This window comes from Ranitomeya variabilis, chromosome 5 (assembly GCF_051348905.1).
Source record: "Ranitomeya variabilis isolate aRanVar5 chromosome 5, aRanVar5.hap1, whole genome shotgun sequence".
Taxonomy (NCBI): domain Eukaryota; kingdom Metazoa; phylum Chordata; class Amphibia; order Anura; family Dendrobatidae; genus Ranitomeya; species Ranitomeya variabilis.
In genome coordinates this window covers 585,048,904-585,065,534 of record NC_135236.1, presented here as the reverse complement: position 1 = coordinate 585,065,534, position 16,631 = coordinate 585,048,904, and the positions used below count along the sequence as shown (strand labels likewise).

The window sequence follows — 16,631 nt, the reverse complement described above, 5'->3', positions numbered from 1 at the left end:
GAGCATAGTGACCTTGGTTCATGAGTCCCTTGTTGCCGGTGACAACCCCAAAGGACCAAAATGTGGAGGTGATGAGTATCCACAGGGAAATCCGGGAGTACCCCACCATTGAGGTTAATTTTTCCACACCATGTGGGGACATTAAACATCTGGTGGGAGTGGTGAAAACGCTTCCATATGGGGCTGTGTTGGTAAGAGACTTGCCCCTATTCTGGTCCCTGTGGGAGACAAGGGTTAACTCTCTCACAGTAAAGGTTGTGCAGGGCATAGAACCTGGAGATTTTGAGATACCTGTCATAGGGGTCACCAACTTAGGGATAGAGTGTAATCCCGATAGTCTCCCCCTAGAGGTGCTGGCAGGGAAAGATGAAAATGTTGTTTCGGGCGCAGAACCCGAAGGTGTCAAGTTAGAGATATTTGCCAGAGGGGTGCCAACTTAGAGACAGCTCAGGTCCAGGGTCCCATGGAGAGACGCAGGTATAACAAGAGCCGGGAGTGTATGGTCGTGGAGGCGACTGAGGATGTGCGCACGAGGAACCCTCTGGCACCAGCTAAGGATGTGGCCAAGGGTCAGAGTAAGTTAGATAGAGCGCTCACTAGACCGCAGTGTCAGGAGGCTCAGGTTCGGGTGCGTCGTAATACAAACATATGCTCAGAGTTGCCGGCGCGGTACGTGGTGTTTCATCATGATGTAGTCACTGAGGCACGGGTAAGAGTACAGGGGAAACAGTACCAGGGGCCCGAAAGCAGATACTTAGGTGACAAGATGACCCTCGGGGTTAGTGTACCCAAAATAAACAAAGTCGAGACCACCTAAAGCTGACTCAAATCTGTGGGTAAACAGAAAAGAGAGCTTGGCTGCTGCATTGGAGAATGGGGTGGGTGATCCCGTAATGAAGTGTGGGGGAGGGATGCATGCGCCGATCGATGGTTCCAGTCCCTACTTTGGTTTCTTAGTGTAGTGTCGGGCGGGGATGTCCTGCTTTGCGCCCATACGGAGTAACCAATGTTCAACCCCACAGGTATGAACAGGGGGGAGGATATGTGAGGTAGTGACCCCTGTTACAGCTAAGGGGCACTGTTTGTACTCTCCAGAATGTACACAGAGGCCATGAGGGTGTATTGCAGTCACGGGTGTGGCTGTGATTAGAATGGTGAAGCAGTGACTGATTAAAAGCCCTGTAGTAGAGGGGGAGGTGTGTCAGTGTTGAGCTTGGAAGCAGACAGAGCAGTTGTCTGCAGAGCTCTTTCTGTGTGGAGCAACACAGGGGAAAATGTAACCAAAGGGACTGACACCCTGCGCCTTGGGCTGTCTTATGTTTACCCGGCTGCAATCCAGAGGATAAAGAGTGCAGTGAACTGTGTGAGTACAGAGACTTGGTACCGGCATGCGGTCGTCCAGGGAAACTGGACAGAGGGAAGTCCAGCCTGTTTATTGACTGCAAACTAAAGCCATGTATTTCCAATGGACTATATGAAGAAGCCATGTATTGTATAGACTGTGTGAAGTAACAAAATAAAGGAACGTTTTGTTTGAACTTGCTTGGGTCACTGCCGTTTCACTGCGTATGGTCCTACCGTTGCATTACACATGACCTCACCAGACCAGAGACCAGACGAAGTCCAAGGTGGCTCCATCTGCCTCATTATGGTTCTGTTGGGGGTTTTGTCTGAACCACAATTTTTGAAATTTCCACAAAAAACACTTCATAAACAGGAGGCAGAATAAACAAATAGACGGAAGAACAACAAAGTTGTTACTTTGATTTTTGCATGGTTCACTGTGCGATTTTAATAATAAGACAGGCTATTCTTTGGTTTGGTGCAATTACAGCAATAACAGATTTATATTGTTTTTTTATGTTTGCTACTATCACATACTAAAAATGTTTTTTTAATTTTTATAAAAAATAGTTTTTGTCCCTTCACCCATGACAGCACTAGATATGAGCTAACATTTCAAGATTTGGTTTGGTTCGATTTGCTGAATGTTTAGACGCTCGCTGAACATGTTCGCCGAACAGTTTGACGAACATACCAGAACTCATTAGATTAAAACGTATACACAGCACCCTAAGGGGTGTGTGATGCAGCAATAGGACCATACACAGTGAAACAGCAGTGACCCAAGCAAGTTCAAACAAAACCTTTCTTTATTGTGCTACTTCACACAGTCTATACATTATACGGCTTCTTCATACAGTCCATTAGTATACATGGCTATATGATGCAGTCAATAAACAGCCCCAACTTCCATCTGTCCAGTTTCCCGGGTGACCACACACCGGTATCAAGTCTCTGTACTTACTCAGTGCACTGCACTCTTTATCCTTCGGATTGCAGCTGGGTAAACACAAGACAGCCCAAGACCCAGGGTGTCAGTCTCTTTAGTTCCTTCTGCCTCTGTGTTGCTCCACACAGAGAGAGCTCTGCAGACAACTGCTCTGTCTGCTTCCAAGCTCAACAGTGACATACTTCCCCTCTTCTCCAGGGCTTTTAATCAGTCACTGCTTCACTATTCTAATTACAGCCACAAACTGTGCCTGCAGTACGCCCTCATGGCCTCACTACGCTTCCATGCACATTCCGGAGAGCACATACAGCGCCCCCTAGCTGTAACAGAGGTCACTGCCTCACAGGTGATATGAAGCTTCCCAAAGAGCTAATATTTAGGGCAGATACCATGAAAAGTGGTATCAATTGACCAACAGTAGAAATTTGCAACTGGCACAGCAGCAATCAGCAATGCATGAGGTATCTTGGTCTGGGCCGGCATTTACAGCTTTGAATTAAAATTTCAATGACGACCTGGTGGTTAAGGGAGTGATGTAATCCTTCTTAGCAAGGATCCCTGATACCTCATGCAACACCTCCAATTTTTTTTTTTTCCAGCCACACTGGATGGCACAAACATCAGTTTCATATAGTACTATTGGTAGAAAAATGTAAGGAAAGTAACACAGGTAGTTGACTCAAAGTAAGTACAGGCCTGCCTGTCTGGGAGCCCTACTTACACAGGCAACTCACCAAATTGACATCCAACTTGGAGTCTCCACATTTCAAAAATTTTTTTGTCACACACCACTAAAGTGGCATCAATTTCCACAGAGTAGAAATGATATAATAGGCCACTGACACATCTTCCACTTGTCATGCCGCCGCTGCAGTCTTCCTCACCCTGTCATACTTACCTGTCTTCGGCGTCCCGGCGCTCCTCTCCTTCTTCAGCGTCTTCTCCTCAGTGCTCGCTCCCGGTCTCTGCTGCTCGCGCGTGCGCACGCTAGGTTCAAAGCTGCGCGTGCGCACTTCTAACCTCCGGTCGGCGCTCCTTATCGTCCGCTCTGTGGTCCAGGAGGACTTATACCCGGAAGTACCGTACTGCATCAGGTATTTAAACTGCTTCCTGCAGCCCCTCTGTGCCTGATGATCACTTGTGCTTACTAGTGCTCTTGGCCGCCCGATGTCTTTGTGTGTTCTATCCTCTGACTTCGGCATGTCTTTGTTTCTGCAGTGCCTCGCCAGTTGCCGTGTTTCTACTGTACCTCTACTGTCCCTGGGTCTCCGCAGTATTCCTGTCCGTCCCCGTGCCGCTGCATCTTGTCTGTTCCAATACCACAGCAATACCTTGCCAGTCCCTGTGCGACTGCAATACCCACTCGGTCCCTGTGCCGCTGCTATATCTGGCCAGCCCCTGTGTCCCTGTTGTTTCTCAGTCAGTCTCTGAGTTTCTGCAGTGTTCCTGTTAGTCCTTTGTCTCTCTCATACCCGCCATTTCCATTCTTCTACAGTATCCACCTATCCCGAGTTCCATCCTTCCCGCCTGTCCCTGGTCTTTTCCCGTCCTGGTCCTCCAGCTTCTGTGGCGATAGTCCCTCATGGGCCTGCCCATAACTCTCCTTGTATAGGGGGCGGTCTATCTGGTCAGCTCGTCCGTGGGGGGTTCGTCATCACGATCCAGATGGTCCACTTTTTGTTTAGAACCGTCACAGTACTACAGGCAACCTATCAGATGGAGACCCAACTTGGAGTCTCCACATTTCAAAAATTGTTTGTAACAGCAGCAGTAGCAACAGCAGGCATAGAATACACCACAAAGATGGCACAGACTGCAATAATGTGAGATCAATGCAGCACACTAAAAGCTACACCATTGTCTAGTCTGCCAAGTTTGCGACTGTGGTGCAAAAATCATTGGAGTTCCATGACTTTTTCATTTTGATGAAAGTTAGGAGGACTACACTTTCAGGGGACAGCCGTATGTGCTTATCTATCAGGATACAACCAGCAGCACTGAAGACAGGTGCTGAGATAACACTGACTGCTGGGCATGACAAAGCCTCCAAAGCATGACAGGTGAGCTCAGGCCACTCTTCTATCTTTGAAGACCAAAATGCAAAAGGGTCCAAATCCCCCTGATGGCATTGATATTGAGCTCCAGATACCCCTGCATTGTCCTCTTCATTCATTCACAACATGTCAGACTGTTCCTCTGTTCTGCTGGTGAACAGGCTGGTCTAAAAATGTGTGAAATGACTCACAGAAATTAATGCTTATGCCACTTACACTACTGCTGCTAATTTTTTTCCATGAAACCTTGTCATTCCCGGGGTTGGAAGTCTAGAACTGGGATGCACACTGCCGTCTTGAGGAAAACCACTCTTAACATTGTCTACAAACATGTTTCGATACTCCAGCATGTGGAGCGCCCGCTAAGACCGTGGGGAACCCGGTGCCGGGCCAGTTCTGTTGTTAAAGGGGTGGCTATGGTGGCAGTGACCTGGTCCATGGCCCTAGGCGTCCAGTGAAAGGGGGAAAAGTGTAGTGGGAATAAAGTCTAATGTAGTAGTGTTTGTAATAATTATATGGGTACTATGGAATCTGATAGCATGGGAAAAAGCCAGTCTGAGAACAAAGTTGCAGCAAAAGATGTATTTACTCAAAAACAGAAATGTAAACAGAACTAACAGATATTTCTGTAATTGTAACGAGGGCCTCAGCTCTATATAGAAAATAGCCAACAGGATAGCAAACAAAACATAGTAAAGATATTTCTGCAATAGTAACGAGGTCCTCAGCTCTATATAGAAAATCACAGCAAACTGAGTAGCGGAGCGCGACTGCTAATGTGAACCAGTCCAGCAAGGAAATTATGTGGAGGCAAACAAGACACTTGAACGAGGAAGTCCAATAAGGTTAGAGTGCAAATGCACACAATATTTAAATGATGAAGTCCAGCAAAGCTTGCTCACACGTGTGCACAGTTCTTGTTAGTAGGAGTCCAATAGTTCACAGATGATGCGTCATGTGAATGACGTCCTAGAAAAGAGAGGACGAGGGGAGAAAGAGGGAGAGCGCCATCTAAGCGTAGTAGATGAGTAGATCTTTCTTGGAGAGATAACACAGCTTGAATCTTGCTCACCTGGTGTGGTTGTGCAAAGAGGCACAACACTGGGAAAAGTTTAGCACACAAAGAAATCCTTCCACTGGTGTGCTGCCAGTAGCAGCAGTTCCAGAGGCGAGAGGTAGCTGAATGGGGTGAGGCAGACCACCGAGTAGTGAGCAGCAGAAGCAGGGAGTTAACCAGCAAACAGGCAGATACTCAGGAGCCAGCAGCACAAAATATTCAGGCACAGGTGAACACAAGACCCGGACTTAAATAATCAGGACAGACAGGAAGTTCCATGACAGAGCGAGATCCAAGACTCCATCTTGGATCAGGGCGAACAGACACCAGGAAAGTCTGGAATCCTTACAGTGTTCATGACGTGACGCACCTGTGGTACTCAGCCAGGGATGGCCGACGCTGCTTAAAGGGGTCCTCTGGGGATGATGGTATTGCAGCACAGGTGTAATAGTTCCCCACAGGTAGAACTTGGTCCCCAGGGCTCCCGGTGCAGTTGGTAAAGATGATAGATAGTGAAGTGCAGGAAAGAATTAGAGGACACAAGATTGCAGTCTCTTTACCTTTTACTGATGCAGTTCAGGTACACAGATTGCAGGTGGTCTTTGGAATCCGGCGAGCCTGGAAGCGATTCGGAAACCCCCTAGCCAGGTGGGATTGGAAGCCTTCCTTACTGCACTGTGTTTTAAGTTTCTTGCTGTCTGAGATTTCACACAAGGTCCTCTCTTTTTTTCTTTGTCCCTTTCAGGTGGACACAACCCACATGGCAGGCAACTCAAGCCGTTTTACAGGTGTCCCTTCTCGTGGTTGCTTCAGGCTCTATCTGCTGCTGTGCCTTCATGTGTAATAGTGGCCAGGAGACTTGTAATCTCCTGCCCTCCGATTTCTGGTGTGGGGCATACAGTTACCCCCACAACCTCAGAATTTCGGCCTCCGGTTTCTGCGGTTGAACCTGGAGTGAGCCCAGTCACAGCTCCACTCTCGTTTCTCTCTCCTCTTTTACTTCTTCTCCCCTCAGTCTCCCACAGACTGCCCTGTCAGGAGCTGCAGAACCGCATGCCTGCTCAGCTCCAGCTCTCCTCTTGACTTACTAACTCCTCCTCCAGCCAGAATATATATAGGGAAGCTACCCTGAAACTGGGTCCAGAACAGTGTTCTATGTACGTGTAAGGCTACTTTCACACTACCGTTTTTTTGCATACATGGCAATGCGTCGTTTTGGTGAAAAAACGCATCCTGCAAAGTCGTCTGCAGGATGCGTTTTTTCCCCATAGACTAACATTAGCGACGCATTGCGACGTATTGACACATGTCGCAACCGTCGTAAGACGGTTGCATCGTGTTGTGGTGGACCGCCAGCCGCAAAAAACATTACATGTAACGTTTTTTTGTGCCGACGGTCCGCCATTTCCAACCGCGCATGCATGGCTGGAACTCCGCCCCCACCTCCCCGCACCTCACAATGGGGCAGCGGATGCGTGGAAAAACAGCATCCACTGCCCCCGTTGTGCGGCGCTTGCACAGTATGCGTCGGTACGTTGGGCCGACGCAGCACGACGGCCCCGTACCGACGCTAGTGTGAAAGTAGCCTTACCTGTTAAAAGGATCCTTGTCACTTCCAGGCGTGGCATCACCCTCCCCGTGAGGAAGGCAATACCATTGTAACAACCAGCTTCCTGGGGTGTTACACATGCATGCGTCCCTTTCCAGGGGGAAGCATCTGGCTAAATTTACTCTTGTACCATGGATCTAGCAGACTGGCAACCCAGTAGTCAGCACTATTTCTAACCCTAAGAATATGGGCATCATGTTGAAGATAGTGCAGTACAAACAAACTCATGTGTTGGGTGCTTTCATGAGGTCAAAGTCCATGGTGGCGGGGCAACACTCAAGGTTATTTCCTCTCTCCCCTCTTGCTAACCATGGACACCAGAGACGAGATCATTATCCTCTTCATCTCCTGACTGTTGCACGTCCATAACCTTGACCTCCATTTGTTTCTCGGATCCTGCACCTTCACTAACAGTTTCTCTAGTACCATTAGCCCCCCTTGATCTCTGTAAGCCAACCTCCCTTTGCACCTGCCTGTGTGATGACAGTCCAGAAATTTGAGATATTGCTATCCTTTCCGCATCCTCCTCTGCTTCAACTTCTTTCTTTGGGACCACCACCTTCTCACGCAAAATATTCAAATTGTGCTCCAGCACGTAGATGGCCAGAATAGTGATGCTGATGAATGCATCGTCAGCGCTAACCATCTTAGTAGCCATTTTGAAACTGTGCTGAAGGGTGTAGAGGTCTTTCATCTGTGCCCACTCCACAAGCTAAATTTGCACCATGTCCATACTGTGTTGGCCCAGGCTATGCAAAAGGACATACTGCACCATACTGCTTGTCGCTACTGCCACAGTCGCTGCAAGATTTGCAGAGTGGAATTCCTCTGTGTTGGAACATCGCAAATCAAATGGTTAACTGGTAAGCCGAAAGATCTCTGTAGGGATGCAAGTGGATGACCTGCGGTGTGCGATTGGCGGAAGTGAGCACACAGTGACCATGCTTTCTGCAGCAGTGCATCTGAGTCACCCACCAGAGCAGTGGGGTACTCGGTACCAGGTCCTGTCGCACTTAAAGGGGATGTCACGGTGGCTGCGACCCAGTCCGTGGCCCTGGGCGCCCAATTAAAGGGGAGTTTGTATTAAAGTTTGTGTTTGTGATGCCACCTGTGTTTCTCGGTCAGAGGGGACCGATGCTGCTTAAAGGGGTCCTCTGGGGTGATGTTGTTGCAGCAAGATGGTAAAGCTTCCCACAGGTAAAGCGGGGTCCCCAGGGCTCCCAAGGTGTATGCAAGCAAAAAAGTGGAGGACACAAAGTTGTAAAGTCTTTACCTGGTTTACTGATAGTAGTAGTCCACAGTCCAGGTTACCAGGAACAGGTGATGGTATGGCCCAGCCGGCCTGGAGGCAATAATGAATCCCTCTCCCAGGTGAGGTCCGTAAGCCTTTCTACTTGCGCTAGTGTGCGAGGTCCCTGCTGCCTGTGGCTGCTGGTAAAGTCCTCTCTCTCCTGTCCTGGGACAGTTACCTGTATGGTGGGCAAATTGAGCCGTTCTATAGGGTCTCTATCATGACCCGGGCTCCTCAGGTGCAGCTTCACATTCAGGTTTTGTGTGGGCAAATCACATACAGTTCTATGCCCTCCGGTTCTGCCGTGTGTCCTGGAGTACGCCACAGCCTCGGGATCCTGGTGCCTGGTTCCTGCACTTCAGCTTTGAGGGTGCCCGGTCACAGTTCCCCTCTGAACCCCTTTCCTTCTCCACTTTGCACCTTTCCTCAGTAACTGCACCACTTTCAACTCCTCAGGTTCACTTCCTTCCCAGGAGCTGCAGCTCGGTCCTGGCTGCATGGCTCCGCTGTCTGCTCTCTTCTCCTCTCACTTCTACTGTCTGCTCCAGACTGCCTAACTCCTCCTCCAGACCAGAACACTTAAAGCTTGGGAAGCTCCTCTGAATCCGGGTCCTGAGCTCCCCCTTCTGGCCTGGATTTGGAATGTGTTGAATGTGGGTGCGTTACCTGGTAAAGAGAATCCTCCTTGCCTCCAAGCTTGATATCGCCCTCCCCGAAAGGAAGGCAACATCACTGTAACAACCGGTTACCTGGGGTGTTACACATCCAGGCCAGGATAGATGCAGAGAAAGTGCTGTACCACCAGGTTGAGGAAGTGAGCCATGCAATGCACGTGTGTGAGGTTGCCCTAGCATAGGGCCACCACCAGGTTTGTACCGTTATTGCACATGGCCTTCCCTGGCTCCAGGATCAGTGGAGAGAGCCATTGCTGTAGCTCGGCCTGGATAGATGTCCACAACTCTTGAGCTGTGTGAGTGCGTTAACCAAGGCATTTTATATGAACACTGCTCGATTGCAGCGAGCCATGGCTGTGCAATACAGAGGTGGGCGGATTCTATCTGCACTGTTGGATTATGTGTCTGATTAAGGGAGAAGTTGAGGGTTCAGGTGGAGAACCTAGGCATTTGTAGGAGGAACCATTATTTTATGTGACCACAACTGCGAGACCGCAGGCTGACTGCTATGCTGAGAGAGGGTGGAGTATAGAGAACAGGACAAATTGATGAATTGTGAGTGAGGTGCAGGCATATGTTATGATGGATTGAGAATGGTGTTTTTGTGCTAGGTGACAAAAAACAGCAGTCATGTCTGCTTCCGTAACAGCTAACGGGCACTCACTCTCCCCGATTGTAGTGGATAAACTGTGTAGTTTCTGCAACAGGAGATCTGTATGAGAAGGAGGAGGATGAAGCAGCAGATGTGGTTGATGAAATGGCTATTGGTCAGCGGGGCCCGCTAGTCCGCATTTTAGTCCAGTGAGATTTAAACACTAAGGCATGTTGATCACGCATGTGCCGATTCATGCATGCAGTAGTCAAATTATTGCAATTTTTGCCTCTACTGAGTTTTTTTTTCTTGCAAATTAGGCAGGTAATGAGAGTTGGGTCATCTTTTGCAGTCTCAAAAAAGTCCTAGGCTCTGCAACACTTGCCGCCCCTGCAAACTGCACACTCATAACCGGTGCTGGCCACAGCCAGAGTTGGGGCTGAGGATGCAGTGCTTGTCATGGTTACATCACTTTGTGTCTGAATGGAAAGTCGCAACATGACCTCCTTGTCTTTCTCCTCCTTGACTTAGTCTGCTGAGCTACTCAGCTGCGTACCTCTGGTGGGATCTGCAACCTCATGGTCAACCTCTCTGCTCTCACACTTCTCACCCTTCTCCTCTTCCTGCCCTGACCGCATAGTAAAGTCTGCGTGCACCTCTGTTATCTGAGTCTCATCAGGATCGCTTCCACCTCCCAGTGGTTAATGTCTGGTGATGAGGGTCTTGTTTCTGCTCGGACTCCACTTCGTTTGGCCATGGATCAAACATGAAAAAGGTTCGGCATAGGTGCAGATGCTTTCCTCCTCTGGATTTTGTGAATCTTCAGAGCAGACCTCTGATGTCCATGGAATAGGATGTGTGAACTGCTCTGTAGAATGACGCATATGTGGTTCCCCACAGTCAATTGGGTATTTGGAAATTTGTGACATGGGGGGAAACAAGGGTGATTGGGATATCACATCTGAGGATTGTGTTGTATGTGATGTTAAGGTGGACGAACAGGAGGAGAGGCCACTCGATGCAGCGCTTAACATCCATTGAAGCATATGCTCTTTATGGCCCTCAGCTAAAAGGCTGTGTGACTGCCAAAGAAAGGGAGTGGAGTACCCCGTCCAGTAACGGATGTTGTCAGTGGCCTTTGGATAGGACGAGACATGTTTGTTTAGTTGAGCTTTCATTAACATTAGAAGCTAACCCACGTACACGTCGAACATCAAGCCTATTTCCTCTTCCACCACGACTTTTTCCCATTTGTGATCTATGTTGCCTTCCCCTATTGTAACCTGCTGCTTCACACCCTTAGGCCCACAGCTGTCAGTCACATGTCACTAAATGAACAATCACTGTTTATTTTCTTAGATTGTGTGCCTGAACAACACTGTGATACCTAACGAGTCTTAAGTGGAAATCTGGCCATCTGATTTGTCACTGAAACACAGTTCTATCATAAAGTACAGTGCCTTGCGAATGTATTTGGCTCCCTGGAACTGTTCAACCTTTTCCCACATATCATGCTTCAAACATAAAGATACCAAATATAAATTTTTGGTGAAGAATCAACAACCAGTGGAACACAATTCTGAAGTGGAATGAAATTTATTGGTTATTTTAAATTTTTGCGGAAATTCAAAAACTGAAAAGTGGGGCGTGCAATATTATTTGGCCCCTTTAACTTAATACTTTGGTGCACCACCTTTTGCTGTGATTACAGCTGCAAGTTGCTTGGGGTATGTCTCTATCAGTTTTGTACATCGAGAGACTGAAATTCTTGCCCATTCTTCTTCGGCAAACAGCTCGAGCTCAGTGAGGTTTGATGGAGATCGTTCGTGAACAGCAGTTTTCAGCTCTTTCCCCAGATTCTCGATTGGATTGAGGTCTGGACTTTAGCTTGTCCATTCTAACACCTGGATATGTTTATTTGTGAACCATTCCATTGTAGATTTTGCTTCTTGCTTGGGATCATTGTCTTGTTGGAGATAAATCTCCATCTCAGTCTCAGGTCTTTTGCAGACTCCAACAGGTTTTCTTCAAGAATGGTCCTGTATTTGGCTCCATTCATCTTCCCATCAATTTTAACCATCTTTGTTATGGTTCTCAATGGCAAGAGAACATAGCCCAGCAAACATAAGAACTAGCTCTTGGAAGGATGGAAACTAAACTGACCATGAACTAAACCTGCCGCACAACTAACAGTAGCCGGGTAGCGTTGCCTGCGTTTTATCCCTAGACGCCCAGCGCCGGCCGGAGGACTAACTAATCCTGGCAGAGGAAAATATAGTCCTGGCTCACCTCTAGAGAAATTTCCCCGAAAGGCAGACAGAGGCCCCCACATATATTGGCGGTGATTTTAGATGAAATGACAAACGTAGTATGAAAATAGGTTTAGCAAAATTGAGGTCCGCTTACTAGATAGCAGGAAGACAGAAAGGGCACTTTCATGGTCAGCTGAAAACCCTATCAAAACACCATCCTGAAATTACTTTAAGACTCTAGTATTAACTCATAACATCAGAGTGGCAATTTCAGATCACAAGAGCTTTCCAGACACAGAAACGAAACTACAGCTGTGAACTGGAACAAAATGCAAAAACAAACGAGGACAAAAGTCCAACTTAGCTGGGAGTTGTCTAGCAGCAGGAACATGCACAGAAAGGCTTCTGATTACAATGTTGATCGGCATGGAAGTGACAGAGGAGCAAGGCTAAATAGCGACTCCCACATCCAGATGGAAACAGGTGAACAGAGGGGATGATGCACACCAGTTCAATTCCACCAGTGGCCACCGGGGGAGCCCAAAATCCAATTTCACAACAGTACCCCCCCCTCAAGGAGGGGGCACCGAACCCTCACCAGAACCACCAGGGCGATCAGGATGAGCCCTATGAAAGGCATGGACCAGATCGGAGGCATGAACATCAGAGGCAGTCACCCAAGAATTATCCTCCTGACCGTATCCCTTCCATTTGACCAGATACTGGAGTTTCCGTCTGGAAACACGGGAGTCCAAGATTTTTTCCACAATGTACTCCAACTCGCCCTCAACCAACACCGGAGCAGGAGGCTCAACGGAAGGCACAACCGGTACCTCATACCTGCGCAATAATGACCGATGAAAAACATTATGAATAGAAAAAGATGCAGGGAGGTCCAAACGGAAGGACACAGGGTTAAGAATCTCCAATATCTTGTACGGGCCAATGAACCGAGGCTTAAACTTAGGAGAAGAAACCCTCATAGGGACAAAACGAGAAGACAACCACACCAAGTCCCCAACACAAAGCCGAGGACCAACCCGACGCCGGCGGTTGGCAAAAAGCTGAGTCTTCTCCTGGGACAACTTCAAATTGTCCACTACCTGCCCCCAAATCTGATGCAACCTCTCCACCACAGCATCCACTCCAGGACAATCCGAAGATTCCACCTGACCAGAAGAAAATCGAGGATGAAACCCCGAATTACAGAAAAAGGGAGACACCAAGGTGGCAGAGCTGGCCCGATTATTGAGGGCAAACTCCGCTAAAGGCAAAAAAGCAACCCAATCATCCTGATCTGCAGACACAAAACACCTCAAATATGTCTCCAAGGTCTGATTCGTCCGCTCGGTCTGGCCATTAGTCTGAGGATGGAAAGCAGACGAGAAAGACAAATCTATGCCCATCCTAGCACAGAATGCTCGCCAAAATCTAGACACGAATTGGGTACCTCTGTCAGAAACGATATTCTCCGGAATACCATGCAAACGGACCACATTTTGAAAAAACAGAGGAACCAACTCGGAAGAAGAAGGCAACTTAGGCAGGGGAACCAAATGGACCATCTTAGAGAAACGATCACACACCACCCAGATGACAGACATCTTCTGAGAAACAGGAAGATCCGAAATAAAATCCATCGAGATGTGCGTCCAGGGCCTCTTCGGGATAGGCAAGGGCAACAACAATCCACTAGCCCGAGAACAACAAGGCTTGGCCCGAGCACAAACGTCACAAGACTGCACGAAGCCTCGCACATCTCGAGACAGGGAAGGCCACCAGAAGGACCTTGCCACCAAATCCCTGGTACCAAAGATTCCAGGATGACCTGCCAACGCAGAAGAATGAACCTCAGAAATGACTTTACTGGTCCAATCATCAGGAACAAACAGTCTACCAGGTGGGCAACGATCAGGTCTATCCACCTGAAACTCCTGCAAGGCCCGCCGCAGGTCTGGAGAAACGGCAGACAATATCACTCCATCCTTAAGGATACCTGTAGGTTCAGAATTACCAGGGGAGTCAGGCTCAAAACTCCTAGAAAGGGCATCCGCCTTAACATTCTTAGAACCCGGCAGGTAGGACACCACAAAATTAAACCGAGAGAAAAACAACGACCAGCGCGCCTGTCTAGGATTCAGGCGTCTGGCGGACTCAAGATAAATTAGATTTTTGTGGTCAGTCAATACCACCACCTGATGTCTAGCCCCCTCAAGCCAATGACGCCACTCCTCAAAAGCCCACTTCATGGCCAAAAGCTCCCGATTCCCAACATCATAATTCCGCTCGGCGGGCGAAAATTTACGCGAGAAAAAAGCACAAGGTCTCATCACGGAGCAATCGGAACTTCTCTGCGACAAAACCGCCCCAGCTCCGATTTCAGAAGCGTCGACCTCAACCTGAAAAGGAAGAGCAACATCAGGCTGACGCAACACAGGGGCGGAAGAAAAGCGGCGCTTAAGCTCCCGAAAGGCATCCACAGCAGCAGGGGACCAATCAGCAACATCAGCACCCTTCTTAGTCAAATCAGTCAATGGTTTAACAACATCAGAAAAACCAGCAATAAATCGACGATAAAAGTTAGCAAAGCCCAAAAATTTCTGAAGACTCTTAAGAGAAGAGGGTTGCGTCCAATCACAAATAGCCTGAACCTTGACAGGATCCATCTCGATGGAAGAGGGGGAAAAAATATATCCCAAAAAGGAAATCTTTTGAACCCCAAAAACGCACTTAGAACCCTTCACACACAAGGAATTAGACCGCAAAACCTGAAAAACCCTCCTGACCTGCTGGACATGAGAGTCCCAGTCATCCGAAAAAATCAAAATATCATCCAGATACACAATCATAAATTTATCCAAATAATCACGGAAAATGTCATGCATAAAGGACTGAAAGACTGAAGGGGCATTTGAAAGACCAAAAGGCATCACCAAATACTCAAAGTGGCCCTCGGGCGTATTAAATGCGGTTTTCCACTCATCCCCCTGCTTAATTCGCACCAAATTATACGCCCCACGGAGATCTATCTTAGAGAACCACTTGGCCCCCTTTATGCGAGCAAACAAATCAGTCAGCAGTGGCAACGGATATTGATATTTAACCGTGATTTTATTCAAAAGCCGATAATCAATACACGGCCTCAAAGAGCCATCTTTCTTAGCCACAAAGAAAAAACCGGCTCCTAAGGGAGATGACGAAGGACGAATATGTCCCTTTTCCAAGGACTCCTTTATATATTCTCGCATAGCAGCATGTTCAGGCACAGACAGATTAAATAAACGACCCTTAGGGTATTTACTACCTGGAATCAAATCTATGGCACAATCGCACTCCCGGTGCGGAGGTAATGAACCAAGCTTAGGTTCTTCAAAAACGTCACGATATTCAGTCAAGAATTCAGGAATCTCAGAGGGAATAGATGATGAAATGGAAACCACAGGTACGTCCCCATGCGTCCCCTTACATCCCCAGCTTAACACAGACATAGCTTTCCAGTCAAGGACTGGGTTATGAGATTGCAGCCATGGCAATCCAAGCACCAACACATCATGTAGGTTATACAGCACAAGAAAGCGAATAATCTCCTGGTGATCCGGATTAATCCGCATAGTTACTTGTGTCCAGTATTGTGGTTTATTGCTAGCCAATGGGGTGGAGTCAATCCCCTTCAGGGGTATAGGAGTTTCAAGAGGCTCCAAATCATACCCACAGCGTTTGGCAAAGGACCAATCCATAAGACTCAAAGCGGCGCCAGAGTCGACATAGGCATCCGCGGTAATAGATGATAAAGAACAAATCAGGGTCACAGATAGAATAAACTTAGACTGTAAAGTGCCAATTGAAACAGACTTATCAAGCTTCTTAGTACGCTTAGAGCATGCTGATATAACATGAGTTGAATCACCGCAATAGAAGCACAACCCATTTTTTCGTCTAAAATTCTGCCGTTCACTTCTGGACAGAATTCTATCACATTGCATATTCTCTGGCGTCTTCTCAGTAGACACCGCCAAATGGTGCACAGGTTTGCGCTCCCGCAGACGCCTATCGATCTGGATAGCCATTGTCATGGACTCATTCAGACCCACAGGCACAGGGAACCCCACCATAACATCCTTAATGGCATCAGAGAGACCCTCTCTGAAATTCGCCGCCAGGGCGCACTCATTCCACTGAGTAAGCACAGCCCATTTACGGAATTTCTGGCAGTATATTTCAGCTTCATCTTGCCCCTGAGATAGGGACATCAAGGCCTTTTCCGCCTGAAGTTCTAACTGAGGTTCCTCATAAAGCAACCCCAAGGCCAGAAAAAACGCATCCACATTGAGCAACGCAGGATCCCCTGGAGCCAATGCAAAAGCCCAATCCTGAGGGTCGCCCCGGAGCAAGGAAATCACAATCCTGACCTGCTGAGCAGGATCTCCAGCAGAGCGAGATTTCAGGGACAAAAACAACTTGCAATTATTTTTGAAATTTTGAAAGCAAGATCTATTCCCCGAGAAAAATTCAGGCAAAGGAATTCTAGGTTCAGATATAGGAACCTGAACAACAAAATCTTGTAAATTTTGAACTTTCGTGGTGAGATTATTCAAACCTGCAGCTAAACTCTGAATATCCATTTTAAACAGGTGAACACAGAGCCATTCCAGGATTAGAAGGAGAGAGAGAGAGAAAGGCTGCAATATAGGCAGACTTGCAAGAGATTCAATTACAAGCACACTCAGAACTGAAGGGAAAAAAAAAAAAAAAAAATCTTCAGCAGACTTCTCTTTTCTCTCCTTTCTCTGTCAATTAATTTAACCCTTT

The 16,631-nt window shown here is 47.7% G+C and overlaps 1 protein-coding gene across 1 annotated transcript in view; it reads left to right on the top strand.

Moving 5' to 3' along the window:
* The window catches only part of SLC4A9 (solute carrier family 4 member 9), a 1,224,185-nt gene that overhangs the window by 187,313 nt on the left and 1,020,241 nt on the right, over window positions 1-16,631 (top strand). The window lies entirely within an intron of this gene.